Source organism: Pangasianodon hypophthalmus, chromosome 3 (genome assembly GCF_027358585.1).
Source record: "Pangasianodon hypophthalmus isolate fPanHyp1 chromosome 3, fPanHyp1.pri, whole genome shotgun sequence".
Lineage (NCBI taxonomy): Eukaryota > Metazoa > Chordata > Actinopteri > Siluriformes > Pangasiidae > Pangasianodon > Pangasianodon hypophthalmus.
This window is the reverse complement of record NC_069712.1, coordinates 23,642,956-23,662,107: the sequence shown is the minus strand read 5'-3', so window position 1 is coordinate 23,662,107 and position 19,152 is coordinate 23,642,956. Positions and strand designations below refer to the sequence as shown.

At 38.0% G+C, this 19,152-nt stretch overlaps 1 long non-coding RNA gene across 3 annotated transcripts; it reads right to left on the bottom strand.

The window, feature by feature from the left end:
* Nucleotides 1-2,140: 2,140 nt before the first annotated feature.
* On the bottom strand, nt 2,141-7,304 carry LOC128317995 (uncharacterized). 3 transcript variants are annotated; one of them, XR_008301393.1, is made up of 4 exons: nt 7,068-7,304; nt 6,314-6,433; nt 3,666-3,719; nt 2,141-3,246 (listed from the first exon to the last, which is right to left on the bottom strand). It is a non-coding gene; the product is annotated as an uncharacterized LOC128317995 (long non-coding RNA). The 3 variants fall into 3 exon arrangements; XR_008301394.1 differs by having other exon boundaries at nt 6,314-6,401; XR_008301392.1 differs by lacking the exon at nt 3,666-3,719.
* Between the last annotated feature and the right edge of the window lie 11,848 nt (nt 7,305-19,152).

The following is a 19,152-nucleotide window of genomic DNA, read 5'->3' as shown; positions in this document are numbered from 1 at the left end:
TGCCAACTCCCAGAGGCTGGCTGGTAGTTACACTGCCATACAGCATTGCCATACATCAGCTGTCCAGCAAATTCCTCTTTCATTCACATGCCAGATAGTCCTCAAATTAATCACGCCCTCCATCCTGCCCTGCTATATGTTTCCTTGCTCTTCCAAGATGGCTGCTTTTCATGCTAATGGGGGTTTCTTGTACCCAGAGGACACACAGACGAGTGGCTCTGACTCTGGAAGTTTTACATGCTGCTGGTGTGTGAGAAGGATCTTCTGTGGTGACCCTCACAGCAGCAAGCCAGCATTCATCACCATGAGTCTGTATCCTTGTCTATAATTTCTAAATTGCCTGTGGATCCTTAAAAAATGTAAAATAAATACTCAAAAATACACTAAAATAAAAATTTAAAAACTTTTTAAAAAAATTATACACATCAGTATATCAGTATATTTTTTAACAGTAATTAAAAATATTTTGAGTCTGGTTCCTCTCAAGGTTTCTTCCTCATGTCGCTTGCTCATTAGAGATAAATTTATAAATTTTAAATTTATATCCGGAATTTATATATTTCTGTAAAGCTGCTTTGTGAAAATGCCCATTGTTAAAAGTGCTATACAAATAAAAGTGAATTGAATTATATTATATAATTACATATATAATAACAGCATTATATATTAACACTAATTTTAAAGTTCTATCTAGCATTTCTTTTCCAAGGTCTTGACTTATTTTCAGACCATATACATCTATAATTAAACATATAAACATATACTCTCCCAAAGCTGTTCATTCACTACATTTCACAAATATTTTAATAATAAATAATATCATAAACTAATGCATTCCGCTTTTAACTCATCTCCCTCTCCCTAGACTTCACTCAGCCAGTAAGAGAAGAGTAAAGGTGCAGGTTCTACAAGATATTCTGTTTTCAGAGTAGTGTGCCATGCTGCCAGTGTGTGAGAAGGATCTTCTGCACTGACCCTCACAGCAGGAGGGGAGCATTTGTCACTGCGAGGTGACACAGCGCTCCAGGGCTTCTGCATGCTAATTTTGCCCATTGTTTCAGGGTGACTGCTTTCTCAGTGCTTCTGAACAAAAGGCCCTGGCATGAGGCTCTGATTCACCTTGTTTAATATATACATTTGAATATTAGCCCAGGTCCAATATTTTGATACCAAGGCTATAGGTAAGAAAGGCATTTTTTATTTTGCACCTGTTGATAGGGTGTTGAAGGAGAATTTGTGCTCCCAGTTTTCATTCTGTTACACTGTTTATTCATTTTAAGAATTGGTGGTAGTCAGGACAATTTACTAATGTGAAATGCCAGCACATTAATCAGTACTTAAAATGAAAAATGATCTGAAATCCCTTATAGTACAAGAAGTATAAGCATTGCTATATTTTTAACTAATTCAAAATTGCACTAATTGAAAAATTTGTTTAGCAAAAATTGCAAAACATAAAATTGTGTGTGCGCGTGTGTGCGTGTGTGCGTGCATGAGAGAGTTTGGCTTCACTGAAGCCACTTTGTCATTTCTGGAATGAGTCCTAAGCAGACAGATTCACGGCGGGTAGCAGCTTGGTAATTGGAGATTCCCGAAGTGATTAAAATTCATTTTTAAGCCTCCTCTCTCATCTGCATAGCCACAGGAGAACCCTGGAGCCATGAGGGGCTGCAAGTTTGTGTCGCTGATAAAGGATGGGTCACTAGATAACGCCTCCTTTCTCCTCTTCTTCCCCCTTCTTTTCTTTTACGTCTGAAAGAGGGGAATGAGACCAGGCTGGCCATTTTACCCCAGGGTGGCAGCAGGGTCGAAGGTCACTTGTAATAGCTTTGCTGTGAACCTGCAGAAGTGCAAAGGCACACTGGGTGCCGACCCACTCCACTACATTCTCAGTTGCTCAGCCCAATGCATAAAAATAACTCAGGCAGGCCTGCATGTGAGTGTAATAAGTATTCATGTGGTGTGTGTGTGTGTGTGTGTGTGTGTGTGTGTGTGTGTGTGTTTACTGTACATTTTTATCAATTTACTATGTGTACAATTCTCAGAAATATGTGGTACTTGTATGCGTCACTCTATACATTATAATACTTTATACTTGATTATTATAATTTATTTTTGTTCACAAACATCTTCTGACCAAAGCAAATACAGGAAAGCTATCATGTCAGGAACAAAACATGACTGGGCATGCTGTTAGAGAAAAATAATCAATGACAGGTGGTGTGGTGTGGTCCTATGCAAGGCAAAGTTAAAATTACCATCCTAAAGTTGATTAATATCCAATAATGGCACATCCCAAAGTGTTTTATACCATAGCAATTTGTCAACAAGTACTACAATTTTATTAATTAAATAATGACATACTTTTTTATATGTTTATAGTTACATTTAATGTTATGGAACATCCTTGAGTTAATTCCTGTTATCACTTACTCCCTCATTTCTTCCCACACCAGCCTCTGTTTTCTCTCTCTTGAAATAATAAAACAAAAAATGCATCTTGTAATATTACAGAGAAACCAGAAAAGAGAAAAAACAGTCTTTCATCCTGAAAATTCTCTTGTTGCAGAAAACTTACTGAACATTAGAAAGAGCTGACACCTAGAGTCCTTCCATAAATGTTAAATAAACATTTCATTAATGTTTTTTAAATCCAATTATTATTAGGCTTAGATTATTTGAAGCATCTACCATGTATGTCCCTGTGAACAAGATGTTAGTAGAGAATATATTAATAAACACCTTCTGACAAATCGGGCTGGAGATCTCAACAGTGCTATGGTATAAAGTTTATACACACACATAATATTTAGTCATTTATTTATTTAGTTAGTTAGTTAGTTTTTGAGTCTCAATTTATAATCTAGACTTACACAGCTAAAGTAATGTAGCTCTTTTGGTTTAGTATCTGGTGTACACAACAGAACAGATGCAGAGCTTCTTGTAATTAATCAATCAATGCATGACTTACACTACTAAATCTCTCATGGTTTCTTGTGACTTGGTAGGTGGTGGTGTGCAGGCAATTGTCAGAGTGTGTCATGTGTGTGTATTGCCACATGCGGATGTATGGGCTGTCATGGTGTGGGGCTGTGGTGTGTTGTGACCGTTGCTGGGTCTTTCCTCTGCGGAAACAGCGACTCCTCCAACTCTCAGAGCAGACAACAAGCTCATGGCCCAGCCTGAGAAATGGCCTCCCGGCTCTGTCACACACATCCAGCAAAATTTATTCCACGGGAAGTCCTGCTGAAAAAAAGTGGTAGCAGTTTTCACCTCAGAACTGTAGGTGTATATCATTTATTTTATTTTATTTTTTTTTTTTGAGTAAAACAAAATACTATTCAACAGCAACAAATAATTAATTTCCCACTAACAATATATCACATGCTACCATGTGCCAGAATGTGCCATCATGTCACCTTAGCCACAATGTGATTGTGGAATTGCTAGAAAGAGTCAGACAATAGAAGTAACTAAAATGTGTCATTCTACGTATACTGACTGTGCAGTGTCAGTAAATTATAGAAGGTTCCTGCATGGAAAGATAAGAAGCATTTTGTGGAATTGGGTTCAGATCAGGCACAGAGGAGCACAGGGGAAAGTGATCCACTCACTGCTGTTTTATTTCACTGAGCAGACAATGGCTGCAGCTTGGATGCGCATACCTTCTGTCTCCCAGACAGGAGCAGACTTGAACTCTGAATGTGACACCAGGCCCTCTGGAAAAAGGGAAATTTAAATCTACAATTACATGCAAATCCTTTGAACTCTGCTTTGGGTTCAGGGGCACTGAAAACATTAAGATCTACTAATACCACTTTTTGTCCTACTTAACATAGTTGTAAGTGTCTTATTTGTATAGTTTAGTTATTGCAGTATTGTACATTATCCAAGTTCTTATGGATCATTTTAAAATATGTTAATGCATACAGTATATTTGTAAACTATATTTGTAAAATTTACCTTTCTGAAAATAAGATTTAAATGAAGATTTAACCTTCTGAAAATAAGACCTATTTATGGTCTCCTGTAGCTAGAGAATGTATTTATTTTTATTTAAAAATAGTAAAAAGTAGATTTAAGAAACACAGAAGATCTGAATAAAACAGACCATGCTCATAAGACAGCCTTCTTTTGCTTTTAATTGTATAAATTTATCCACCTCAAAAATAGACTTCACAAAGCCAATAAGATTTAACAGTTTAAAGGTACAAATTCTTGGCCTATGCTTGACACAATCTAAGCAATTACATTTCGAATGTCATTCTCTTTTCCACGCTCCCTTCCCAACCCTCCATACAGATCAGTGATTTCACTAACTATCTGAATACAAATCATTAAAGGTACCTAGGCTTTTAAAAAGATGTGTGTTTATGGATCTTTTTAAATTTCTGAATAACCAAGATGCTGCACAATAAAAAATGCAGTGAAAACAGTTCAGTGTGCTTTTATACTGCTATATGATATATTTCAGTTTCTAATATATATTTATTTAATTTATTTGTGCTGCTAATCAAACCTAATAGGTATAGTCTTCTGCAAAGATGTTTGCAAATGAGCACACAACAACATATCATCTAGAGAGCTGCCGGTTATGATTCTGTAGGGGGCAGCAGGAGTCCGGTCTCATTCCTAACAGCAGCAGCTCTCACAGTAGATCTTATTTTAAACATTCATCTAAACATTTAGTTAAAAAAACATTTAGTTAGAAATATAATGGAAGCCAATTAGAGTAGCGATATGTGGACTTCATAATGGCACAAAAGCTATAGTTTTAATAAATTAAATCATATCATTGTCAATAATCCAATCCAATAATATCAGCTGACAATGTTCTAGCAGATTATATTTATTTTCAGAATTACTTGTTTTTTTCTAAGGATACATTTGGCAATGGCACAAAGTAAAGCCTACAATCAGACTGGAATTGAAAAAAAATGTCTTAGGTTTTGCAAGCTGCTGAAACCTCTGTGAATACATTATTAATTATAACAAAATGATTTTCCATCTATTCAAACCAGCACATGCGCCCTTGAGAAAACTCAGTGTTTTGGGTGGTTTTGGGTTAAAAAAATAAAAAGAAAGAAAGAAAGGAAGAAAAAAAAAGAAACAAAGTACAAAGGGCTGGCTGAAAATCCTCTGGAAATTCATTGTGGATGGAAAAATAGCTTGTGACTACAGCACAATAAATTTCTCACCCTACAAAAACAGAGATATACTAGGTAGTATGATCTATATAGAAAAACAGTGTAACTCAATCGCTTCTGGTTTATCTGAAATCCAGAGAAACCAGAGACTGGTGTTGTTTGCAAACTCACATGTCATTCCAGGCATGACTGATTTCTCTGTTAAAAGAGGACAAGTAAAACAGTGTTTGAATGAAGAGTAGACCATGATCTGTGGTCTGAGAGAGAGTGTGTTGTGTGTGCAGTAATGGCAGTGTGTTGGGACAGCAGGATCTGCTCAGGGAGATTTATCGCTTCAGGTCTTTGCTTGTATATTTACAGTCTCATAACCTGAGTACAGCACCCATGGTTAAAGAGAAGGGTTTCGGTATTCCACACACACACTTGCACATGACATATATTCTCTAGTTACAACTTACAGTTCAAATCAAAATGTTTCAGAATATCATAATGATGTCAAATACTGATTACTTCTTAACTTTTTAGATATTTAGGATCTATTTTTAGTATGAATTAAATAAATTGGTTTATGCAACCAAAATAGAAGAAAAGATAACTCCGTGCCTCAAGGAAAGCTTTTTAAACAGTCATGAACAATGCCAAGAGGGTCTAAGATGAAGTTCACTGTGACAATATGGCTCCCCTACTCTAACAAAGAAATTTGTTAAGGGATCCAGTTAAATGCCATGTTACACCTCTCTTTCTGAATGATAGAGTGTGTGGATGTTCTACTAAATAGACTTCTCTTGTGAAGCCCTGCGACCCCAGCCCACCATGCAAGAAAGAGAACGATGAGATGAAGTAAGCATTAAATAAAACAACAGATGCCTGTTTATTTATCTAGCCCTGAGGCCAAGCTCGACTGGTGAGTGAATCAACATCAGGGCCATTTTCACCGGAGCAAATGGCACATGTCATGGGTGGAGCAAACAAGAATATGGCTGAGAGGGTTTTAATCAAGAGACAATGCTGGACCTTTTATCCGAACCCACTTTCCTTTCACGTGGGGCTTATGACTATGCGCTTTGCATGTGAAAGGACTGGAGTGAGATTTTTTTTTTTTACTTTACAGTGTGTGTGTGAGTATCTATGGGTGTGTAAAAAATAGAGAGCCTCTCTCTGCTCACCAATCATGTGGCTGCATTCATGGCTCTCCCCATTTTCTACTCTTCTCTCTGGTCCTGATGGAGTTCCAGCAGAGGCCTCTGTGAATGGCTTTTCATTCATCACAAAAAAAAAAGGAGTCTCTAGGAATAATGCAGTCACAAAAAACTTCACTGAGAGGAATCACTGTGTTTTATGAGCTATTAAAATTTTTATTCATCTATCCACTGAACCAGGTTTTGGTCAGGGGTCGTCACGCTTTAAGTAAAGCCCCCCCCCCCCCCCCCCCACACACACACACACACACACACACACACACACCTACCCCTTCACCCCACTCCAACCCCCAGATGCAACACTCCAACCAAAATCAGCATTATTCTTTCTTTGGATTTTAATGGACTGTTTATTGTCTAGATTTATTTTTTACTTTTGGCTGGATTTGCCTTTCTTTCTTTTTTTTTAATACCTCTGGGCTATTCGCCTTCTCCTTGTGTTTGACACTTAACCTGGATAAATTTAAAAATAACCTAGCCCTGGCTCTTAGCACAAAAACACTGCCCACTGCCAACTAAGCGTCCAGTTTTGGAGCTCGACTCTCATGCAATGTTACTTCTGACCTCCAGTTCAACTTTGACCCTTGACCTGCTGAGGTATCCGTCATGACAGGAGGCTGATTAACAACAAAATGGTGCCTGATTCCAGGAGAACGACGGGAGAAAAAGAAAAACAAGACACAAAACACACAGAGAAGAGGACTTCTTCATACCACCTCACCATTCTCTCTCTCCCTCCTGACGCTTTTGTTTTGGCATTGCATAAAATGTTGCCCTTCTCATGCCTGCGCCTCTTTTCTTCTTCGCTTTTTCCCCCTCGCCGATTGTGCGCGGCAGGTAGCGCGAGAGAAGCGTGGAATTATGGGAGCTCGTCGGAGGATGTCGTTAATGAACTGAAGGCCTTCTCAGCCGGGGACTAATGAGATGCAAATATGATGCACAAGCCAAAAACAAGGAATGCGGGTCGCAGCGGCTGATTGACAGAGAGAAGCCCCGCCCACTGCCATGAGCCCCCCCCCCCCCTCTCTCTCTCTCTCTCTCTCTCTCTCTTTCTCCTAACGACGGTAACAAAACTGAGTCTCTCATCCTGCTGCCGGCTCCACCGGCAAAATGCGCTAAGCGGCTATTGTTCTCTTCTACCCACTGGGAATTGTACTTAACTAGGCACGTCTACCTGGAGTTAAGTCTACTAATGTGTTATTTTTTAATGATTTCCAAAATGGGAAGACGGTTGACTTAAAATAACAGAAACGTCAATGCTGCTTTGTTATTGTTATGATGATATAAAAATAAAAGATATTTTTACATGCATTAGCCTCATAATTCCCTCAGAATTTACCGAGCTTTGATGACATAAGACTATGTAATATAACATTTACAATACCCTGGTAAGAGTACTGCCTGCTTTTAATCGTAGTGGTGTCGGAGGCCACATCATTTAAACACCAGTAAACTTGAGTAAGCTAAAAGTCAAGCAAAGAAAATGAAATTATAGTTTATTTTATATATTTAACAAAGTTATAATAAAATTAAAATTATTTAAGTCAATGTCTATTTTTGTTTTCTTGGTAAATTACGGTGAATGAATAGTATTAATCGGAGCAATTACTTTATTACTTTATAGCAATTACAAAATAAGGGTTTAAGAAATACATTTTGTTATTGGTTGGGCATATAAACTAATGACGAAAAAAACACATTTAAAATATAAACTCGTTGTTAGGGTCTGACCCTAAAAATAGTCATTCAGTCGCAACTGTTCATATCTAATGCAGCTCATTGAAAATATATATTTTATATTTGTATTGAGCTGTGTATTTTTATTTTTTTTACAAAGTGAGGCTTATTATTATTATTATTATTATTATTATTATTATTGTTGTTGTTGTTGCTGTTGTTCTTGTTGTTGGGTGGTGGTGGTGGTGGTTGCTGTTTTTCCTATTACAATAATTTCGTCTGTGGGGTGGCAAACTTGCACATTTTGAATTTTGATTAATCTTTCGAAATGTTCACTGTCAGTATTTCAACAAAAAGCAACAAAACAAAAATAATAAAAAATATTCTCTGAACTTATTTTTACAAATGCGCAGTAGATTATCATCGAACGAGAATTTTCCTCTGTACTGTGGATCAACAGTCTTTATCGCTGATCTTCTCTCTCTCTCTCTCTCTCTCTCTCTCTCTCTCCCTCTCTCCCTCTGTGTGTGTGTGTGTGTGTGTGTGTGACGGTGATGTCGCCTCGATTTTTATCCTGCTCTGTTCACTGGTTTTTGTTGATTCGGCTGTCGGTAACAAAGCGCGCGCGGCGGATAGGCGGATTGGGAGCTGGTGCAGCTCGCGCTGAAAGCCGGGAGTCAGTCCCAGCCTGCGGGGTTCAGAGCAACAGAGAAAGAAAGAGAGGAAGAAAAATCCTCTTTTAGTGATGAAATTAGAGTGGCACCTGATGATGTCGACTGTGACACGTGTTAATTGCTCCGCAGCTCTCCTAATTAGGGATTTTCAGAGTGCGGTGCGGCTGCGGGGCAGATAGAGCGCTGTTTGGGTTACTGCCCTGAAACACACTGGCGCTGCACGAGTCCATTAGTTTGTAAAAGCCGATATTGATATGTTAAGCATCTACAAATTATATGTACAAAATAATATTTATTCATTTATTATTCAGTTAATTCTGTGCAATTCTTAGGGCAAGGTTTTATTAATGTATCCTATATTTATGCCCCTTTCAGCATAAATTTAAATATGAAACAGTCTATAGAAAGTTTTAAAATATAGTTCTATTAATTTATGATCTAATTAATTTAGTTGGTCTAATTTACCTTAAGCGTGCTAACTTTGTCGGTATTTCTATTAACTGTATTTTATGAACACGCATTTAAATATATTTCCCATCTTCTTTGGTTTATTGCTGTATTTATGTCAATTTTCTTTCTGAAGTCAGTTTTTTCCCCAATTTTTTTTCGATCTATTTTATAATTAGCTACATTATTTCTACTGCAATGGCTATCAGAAATGGCTGGCGATATCCACACTTAATTTCGTAATAAGTTCCTACTATTGCGTGTTATAAATACTTCATGTTCATATATCAACCACATTCTTCAGAAAATATACGTTTTATTATTTTTTTTTTTAAAATCCCATATTGTTTTCTTTGTAAATGCGACTTATGCGAGTATTTTGTGAGTCTGTTTATTCATTTTGTCTGTCTGATCAGGTGTATCCACACACACACAGACTGTGCAGTGCAATCTGTTTAAAAGCTGGATTCTTCTGTTCAGAACTTGCTTCTTTTTTAAAGAGTACTCACATGCATCGGATTGGACTTGTCTTTTTGCAAATTACTTGTTACCTACTGGCATTTATTTATATAGGGCTTGGAATATAAAGCTTTGTTATTGCGCTGCCTCGGGCGAATTGTTTATGACATGGCTAATGGGAGTAATTGTTATTGTTGAAATTGCCTGTCAGGAGAGTGACAGCGGAGATTCTGGCGCGCTTTTCCCTCTGATCGGCCTCCTCCGCCGGGTAATGAGCAGCGCCGCCGCCCCATAATGCGCCTGTCAATGCCGCATGCAGAGCCACTCTCAGCTCACTGATGATGACCAGAAAACACTGAGATGAGCTGAGAAGAGATGAGTTGCGACCAGGTGAGATGAGGGGAGAGAGAGAGAGAGAGAGAGGTGACCAAAATAAAGGCATTCATTCCAGCGTGTGCTCTCCATGCCGAGCTTTATCTGATTCGTAATTTGCGCTGAGTGTGTGTGTGTGTGTGTGTGTGTGTGTGTGTGGCATTGACCTCGGCGTCCAGTAAAGACACTCGTTCACAGATTTCAGGCTGCTGTGAAAAAGATTTTTTTAGTGTTTTCAGATTTACAAAAACTATTAGAACACACTGGTTCCACACTAATTTCAGACGCTTTCGCTCTTCTGCAAGTTCCGATTGTTTGGGGTGAATGAGTGGAACTACACTCGGTAGAGATCGCGTGTGTTTTGCGTGAGTAGCGTCTGTCCAGAAAAGATGACGTGTTAAAAAAAAATCACATCATGTACAGTAACTGTAGATATTAAGATTCAGGGCGGTATGAATCCTTTCACAATCTCAGCATGCCAGTGTCGGAGTGTAAAGGACTAACACGGCTGCCAGCGTGAGGAATCCGCCCGATCCAAGCGAACAGCATTTGTTGATTTGGTGGGCAACTGAATTATTCTACTCGTCTTTATGCAGAAGCAAAAGAAGCGTGTATTTAATATCTAATCGATTTGAGCACAGCATACCTAAATGATTCCTATTGATTTGTAAGTTTGTTAAATAAATTTACTCTATAAGCTGAGCGTAAAAAGATACTGTGATTCAGAGCTAATATCAGATTTTACAGCTCATTGCAAATCTGGTGATATTAAAGGCTTGTAGGCATTGAATTACAGGTAGGCGTAAGACACAGTAGCCTGTATGGTAGAGTAGAAAAAGAAAATCAGACTAAACTGAATTTAAATGCAATTACCAGAGTCTGAGTCATAATTCTAGCAGAGTGCTGATTGGCATGCAGTTAGAGAAGAACGAATAATTATAGTTGCCTGATAGCATTTCTGTGAGTTGTATAATTATGATCATACTCCATTTTTAATCTTTCGGTTTAACCTTTATGTGTTATTATGGTCTTATTTGCACAGCAGCCAGCGGAGGATATCGTACCCAGAGCAGTACAAAGAAAAACAGCATCCCCTCCCTTTAATCATATCAATCAATTTCTGCTTTCAGTTTTATTCAAATAATACCATTAGCTGTATATTCATTTATCATGGATGAAAAAGTAGATGCCATTAATTATCGTTTCCAGCATGCAGCAAAGTTGATTATGGTGATTTGAATATAAAACAAAACTACACAGATGGGTGGACATTAGGAAGGAGAGGCTCATTTGAATAGGTTAACAGACATTAATGGCAAAGATGATTTATTTTTCTGGCCTCGCTTTAATGATATTGTTATTCCATGGAGTTATGTGCATCCTCATGAGCCCCGTACGGCAAAAATAAACGCTCATGCACATTAGGCTTTTTGATCTCCAGGTGGTGAAATGATTTGTAAAATTATTATTGCGTCGTCCACTTTATATGCCATGCACTTCTAGATTTCAGATATTAAAAGTAATTGATTTTACCTGTGGGGCATTAACCTTTAAAGGTACTGTAAGTGGAACCGTTAAATAAAATATAATAAAATATGAAGGGGGAAACAGTTATTTAACTGCTTTAAGTAGAGAATGCTATATGTTGATGAAGATAGTGGTCTAATTTAAATTTCTGTAAAAAAAAAAAAAAAAAAACCTGTAGTGATTGTCATACAAATCAAACATTGGGTCATTAAGCACTGTTCTTGTTTCAGCATGTGATTAAAGCTTTTAAGATGATTTTTTAAAAAGATCTTTAATTTTCTTTTCTTTTGTTCAGTGAGGATATTGTGCGTGTGCTTCTTATTGATGAAATCACTTAAAAGGGAAGCTATACCCTATGAGGCAGGAGCTGATCTTCTGATGAGGCTACTCAGCTTCACACTGTCAAGCACAAAAACACATATACACATACAGTTTATGCACATACAGTATGTACACGCTCCCCATATTCACCTTTTTGCTCAAACTCCTTGTGTGTTTACTGCCCTCTCACTGCCCCCTCTCCCTCTCTTTCTCTCTCTTTACACACACACACAAACACACACATGCACACTGTACACCCACAGCTACAGGCATTAACCTGTGAAACAAGGCCTTTATATATGAAAGTGCTTCCACTGCCTTGTTCCAATATATTAGATAATACATCCTAAAATGACTTTTTGGACTCACCATTAAGGCTTTCCCTTTTAATAAATGTGAGCAGTGTGGTGAGACAGGTTTCGGGCGATCTCTAACCGTATGGTCGTTTTCTCTGTGTTGTCAGTGTGAAAGGAGGGGGAAGGCTTGCCCAGAGAGAGATCCCCAGGTGCTCCAGATGAGCCGTTGCACTCAGAAACACTTGTTTCATGATATCATAAAGCTGCAATAGATATCCAAATGAACAACTCGTGCCTTTCATTGACCCCTGCACAGAAAATCACTAGCGACAATAGGTTTAGTGGGAGAGGAATAGAAGCTGAAAGGGAAGGCGGGGGCAGTGACAATGTTGGCAAGCCCTGTGTGGGAGCAGGTGCCAGCAGAGAGGATAATAAACACGATACACACAACAAGATGGCTACTCACTCCAACTAATGTCTTTTGGCCGTGGTCAGGTCATTGGTCTCAAAATTCCACATCAACTTAATGAGCATTTCTTTTCTTTGCCTTCTAATTTTCTGCTCTCCTCTCCTCTCTCTTATTCATTTCTTTTCTGTCTTTCATAATCCTGCTTTCCTTCCCTCTCACCCTGCTGTCTTTTTTCTGCTCCTGACCTGCACCTTGAGCTTCTCTCTCTCTCTCTCTCTCTCTCTCTCTCACCAGTCAGGATCTTAATCAGCACCAGATGGACACGGTGTTGAAATTGTCCAAAAGGCTCGGAGAACGCAGGGAGCTGTCAGGCCTGTGGAGAGAGTGGAATTCTTCAGCAATAAAACTGGGATTTATTGCCTCTCTAGACCCTGCTCTGATAAAATGTTCCTTTTCTGATAGAGAGAGGCCACTGTCCATTACACTCACCCAACTCCACTACCAACCTAACAACAAGCTGCTGTCAGAGACCGAAAGCCTTTTCGTCCCCTACCGAGCCAAATGAACCTGCTAAAATAGCTGCTTTCCACAATAGGCTGGGTAATTGAAACCAGAATGTGGAGGATTTGATAAATAGCTTGACCATGAAGGAATGCTCAAGTCATAAATTTTAAGTACATTTTGGATCTGTGTTTTGGGTAAATGCATGTCTGTGCATGTGTCTTGGTGTCTGCATGCATGTTCACATGTGTGTCCAGGTCTGTGTTTTTATTTTGTAATAATGGATATTTTTTCCTTCATTTTGGAGCAGACGCACATGTATACCAAAACCTGTGTGGATTTTAATGCACCTTTCCAGCCTAAGATCAAACGCACGATAAATATTCTGAGCTTATGCAGCTTTTTTACATACTAGCTGGTTTAGATTAGAGCATGTTACAGGGCAAACCATGTGAAGTTCGAAAAGATGTGGCAGAGGGTGTACCACTTATTTCCAACAAAACAGGTAATAGCATCTACAAATAAAACTGATGTTAAATATTGTGACTAATGCAAAAAAAGATGCTAAAACATGTATGTATGCACATGAATGAAGTGGAATTACTGATGTGTGTCAGCCATGTAATATAAACATTAAAAAATTACTATTATTCACAAACATTTTTGCGTTATATTTTTAATTTGACAAATGTCAACACAAATTATTCATAATTCAAAAATGTTCTGGTCCCAAACAATCACATTTTAACTCATGTTAATGACAATATTGTGATAAAAGCTCATTTAATGTTTGACTGAGATAGCTGAATCATGAACATGTGGTAGAATTAAGTTTATATGATTCTGGAATGTGGCTGTAGAAGACTCAGACTGGGTACAGCACTGTGTAAACAGAGCCAAATACTCAATTTATAATGCTTGTCCCAGCTAAACCAGAGGTCTGTATATTTTTAGCAGCATAAGCTTTTCAGTCACTAAGAGTGGGTGTTGTGTTGTTCTAAGAGCTGAAGCACATATAGAGGTGCTGGGTGTGGTTTTCTCTGTGATCCTTGACAATGTCTTAATTGTGTTTTGGTTTTTTTGTCACTATGTGACTTTGTTTAGGGTACTAAATTATACAGTCATGCTAAAAGAACCTTGCCACACATGAGAGACTGCCACAGGGTTCCTGACTTGCTGACAGTTACCTGTGCAGCCCTCTGGTGCAGGAATAAAACGAACTCTATTATGAGCCAGACACATAAATATTTCCCTCCCTATTTTCCAAAATAGCTTTTAATTTTACAAGTTTTATGGCTCTTATATTAAGTGCATGTGTTTTACAAGACATTGTGTCCTCTGAGTCACCCCCCACCCATTCCCCCATCCCCCTCCCCCCAAAAAAACGGTTTGCAGGGTTTTTTCTAACTTGGGGAAGGGGGGATTCATGGGCCCCTTTCAGACGCACTCCTCCACATCCTATAACCTCATGGCCTCCCTTTTTGAGGAACAACAGCTCAGTGAGTTGGGGTCCAGGAACAGGGAGTTACCCTGTGTGTCCCTGTTGGCATGCTGACCTAAGAGTCCAAAAACCTTCATCTTCATGATGAAGATGTCTATCAGTATTTCATGTATAGAGCAAATGCTCTGTTAATATGTTCTGACAGCCAAAATAAAATGGCCTGATGCAATTTATATGCATTCAGTCTGCCTTGGATTGATGTTTTAAGTTTTCTCTTGGCAGACCAATAAGTTACGACAAACCGCTTACCTGCCTGACTCTGAATTTATCACTCTGGAATGGAGTTTTGAATGAATCAGGGAAGTGGGCCTTGTGCATGTGTATGTGTCTGTTTATGTATGTGTGGATGCATGCAGGGAGAGGAGGGGACTCAAGATATGAGCCAATCCAAGAATACGCCATGTCCTCTCCCCCAGGGACAAATTGATGTCAAGTTGTGCTGTCTGTCAAGATTAAGTGTCTATTTGCTTTCTGTTCACATGTGGCTAGAGCACAAAACAGTTGGGGTCACCTCACTTCCTTGACAACGCATCTTGCCCATGTAAAAAAATGGATGGAAGCACACTTTAATCTGGGTGCCTCATCTGAGCACACTCTCCTTGGCTATTGAAGACATGGCTGAATTAGGGCTTTGCTGGTCATCTTTACAAGGACACTATCAAAGGACCAGTTCCAGCAGCTTTGTTTTCCTGGCTGAGGGTTTGCTTTCCCTCTAATACAATCCTTCCTTCCTTTCCTCTCCCTTGCTCCAAATTGACCTCAGATTGTGGTGTTAGTGCGGCCCTACATATTGCAAGCTTTGATTATGATATTGTGGTTACACGGCCATGATCACTCCTACGATGCTGGTGTCTCAAATTAAATAAGCAGGGAAAATTACAAGAAAGTGATTATTCAAAAATATTTAGTATTCAGAAATCATTGTAGTAAATTTAGTTGACAGGACATGTTATAATTGTTTGCAAATTCAGTACTACTGAACCTTTGAACAAGTAGTAAGAAAATTCTTTATAATTATTGTTGAGAAGGTTTTCACAAGATAAATATAAGTTAACTGATCCATGAATGATGAGAGAACAGGTGTTATTGATCTGCAACTTGGCCAAAAATTGGGCAAATAAACAATAAACAGTACATGTATTATTTACAGAAATACAAACACTAGCTTGCACATACATCTCCAGTGTTTTTTAACATGCCATAAATCTGGACCTCTGAACAGGCCTGGTGTGTCGTAAGGTTGCCATGTCCATAATACCATATAACATAAGCACATTGTAGTTGATTGGTAGACCTAAATATTGATGGTGGCTCAGATGCAGTTTAGCACCGAGCTACAATTCATCTGTAAACTGAACTGCTGCTGTACAAGAAAAAAAAAATGAAGGCCTGGCGTTCCAGGAGCAGCACAGCCTTGAGCAGTATGTCAATACAACTGCCCAACACAGACAGACATGGTCTCTGCTTTGGTGCATAGCCTGTCACCTCAAATTTATTAACTTCAGTAATAAAAAATAAATACCAAATGAGTTAGTAAACATATAGAAGAGATAAGAAACATCATTATTAGAAGTAAATGCTATTCTAATTAACAGTATCATTTTATTTCTGAAGACTATCCACTTAATTATGTTGTATCAAAACCAGTGAAAAAAACATAAACTGTCAGAGATAAATGGTTTTGTGAGAATTTTGGAGTTGGAGGTAAGTTTTTAGGTAAAGGCTAAGGGAAATCAGACCACAAAGAAAGTGGACTGTTTGTGGTTTTTATCTTCATGTTACTGCAGATTATTTATAGGGGAAAATAATTGAATCACATATTATATATTATATAATGTGTATACATAGAGCACATGATTCACATATATTGCACATATTGAGCAGCGTATCAACAGAAGTTATATATATATATATATATATATATATATATATATATATACATATATATATATATATATATATACATATATATATGTGACTTGGCATAAATCAGATGTGGACATAAAATCCAAGTTTTACAAGGATATAGAAACAGAGTAGATCATGCTCCCCCTCTGCCCTTCCCTCTGAGGTCCACTCAGGTTTCTCACTCATTTAAGTCTATATTATTTACCTTAAAACTGTGTTTCGGTCATTGACATTCCATTTAGCAGCAGTGACCCTGCTTACACAAACCCTAATAAATTGTGAGTAGTGTTAAAACATGTTATAATAGTTAAAACTAACATTCTTGAGCTTAATCCATCATGTGGAACTAACACTGCCCCTCCAAATCTGGACCCCTGCAAGCTAATGGTGTTTCAAGTAAAGTGGAAAAGGGGCATTTGACTGGCTTATCAGATAGATTTGTTTTCTTTATACTTTAGTGGACAGTAATAGTAAAAGGGTGCAGGAAGAGAGATGGCACAAATATTTGACCACCCTATTTCAACTCTTTCAACATCAACATCAAGAATTGTGATGATTTTTTAATTTTTAAAAATTTTTTTTTGTAGTCCAGGATTTTGTGTAGGGAAAAGGTTATTACTATAGTCTTCACCTGTAGGCAGATAAATAAAGACTGACTGTGATAAAAATGGGTTCATGTACAAATGTGGGTATTAAAGACTTTAATTAATTCAAGACCTCTCTTGAGGTTCATGCAAGACACCAGTGGGGCCTTTCTGGTAAAATAAATCCCAAATTTTGTGTTCAGCACAGCAGTGCACAGAAATGGTGAGTTTGAGATGTTAAAGGGTAAGAGAATTTAGATCAGACAATTTGGGAGTTTGGTTTGTGTTTTTTATCAGATGCTGGTGATGCTGTTTTGTAGTGTGAAATAATTGGTATAATTTTATTTCATTTCTACCATTTCATCAGTATTAACTTGAATGGAGAAAAGGACAAATGATAACGGTGAGTATAAACTGATTTAATATTCGAAGGTAAAATCAATATTAACAACCTTGGGGAACATGTTGGGCAGAAGCTTTGTCTAGCACAGCAGTGTTTATATGTCTTCCTAGAAACCAATGTGCTAGAGCTGGATAAAGAACACAAACATTTTCTCAGCTTGTAGCATTTGAATGATAAGTGCTTGGTGAGCTCTTCACTAATTTAGTTTAATGGGAAAATATCGCAGCTGAGCTCTCTTTTACACTAGTGGGTAAAAAAAAAAAGGGCCAAGCCCAAAATCACAAAATATTAAGCTTTTAATGGTCTTAACAACACATCATTGGTCAGGAAATTAGCAAGAATTAAAAAAAAACATGTAAAGGAACTTAGTATGAGAGGCTTTTCCCTTTGATTTCTTTCAGTGTTTAAGCCTTGTGGCCCTTGTTGCATCAGGTGTGCCAGATAACCAAATAATGACTAATCTTTTACATACATCCTAGAATATCCCAGGAGATGTTTTTGGAAAATTTTGTACACCCATACATGTGTTAGTTTGAATTTTACGTCAAACATTTTAATCATTATCATGATTTTACCTTTGCTTACGAGAGAACTATATAAGTGAATTTCCCTGTTTCTAGCTTTTCCCCAAACAGTTCACTGCAGCAAATGTAAACGAGCAAATGGTGGCACAGGAGCTCTCAGGAGTGCATTTGCTTAATTCTTGCTCATTTTCTGACCAATGATTTGTTGTTAAGACCATTAAAAGCGTAATATTTGCCATTTTGGGCTGCTGGTAGATTCCACTGCTTCTTCTGAACCGTGAGTGGTTCAAGATTGGTGGGTAATTATTTCTAATTAATTAAATGTCTAACTGGATGCCTGAATGAAAAAGATATGTTAGCCGTTATATAATGCCACATGTGGTTCTTTTATTTCAATACATCATGATAATATGACCTAATATCACATATTGCAATAAGAAGGCAGATGTGCAGCATCTGAAGCAGATATCTCTTTAGAAAAACAGCACAAACAGCTCACAGACTTCATGAAAAGACTCCACGTGTTAATTGCGTCCGCTGATTGAAAGTTCGAAACAAACTTTCTACGTTTAAACAATAAGCTATAAAAAAAAAGTATGATTTCTGCGACTATTTTGGTGCGTTTACGTTGGTAACGCTAATAAGCAACAGTAAACAACAACAAAGACACAGAAATAAAGTCACTTGATTAACAAGCTTCCACTTGGGGTGTGAAACCGAAAACGCGACTCGGGAACCTGACAAGGCGAGAGCGCGTCGCCCCGACACACACACGCGCACACACACACACACACACACACACACGCACACACACACACACACACACATGCATCAATGTGCGGTATAAAGTTGTCACCCGTCTGTGTGTTCTGAATCAATGGACCGACAGAAGTGACCCTGTCAGCAGTTAGGAATGTTGATATTGTCATGCAGTGAGACAGTGGAGACCTGCGCGCTAGCCACTGTTACTGAGGCTAGGAGATGAGCTACTCTACCATTCTTTATTCATACTATGCACACGCAGAAGACTTACCATTTTTTCCAGGTACGAAATGGTCTATGAACGTATTGTATTGTATTGTAACTATTACTAACTCAATTAGTTAATGATTTCATTAGAAATGTGTTGCTCTGTTTTGAACAGCCAGAATGGACGGGAGTATCCTGCATCTATCAGCGAATTTGCAGATAAGCCAATGTTTT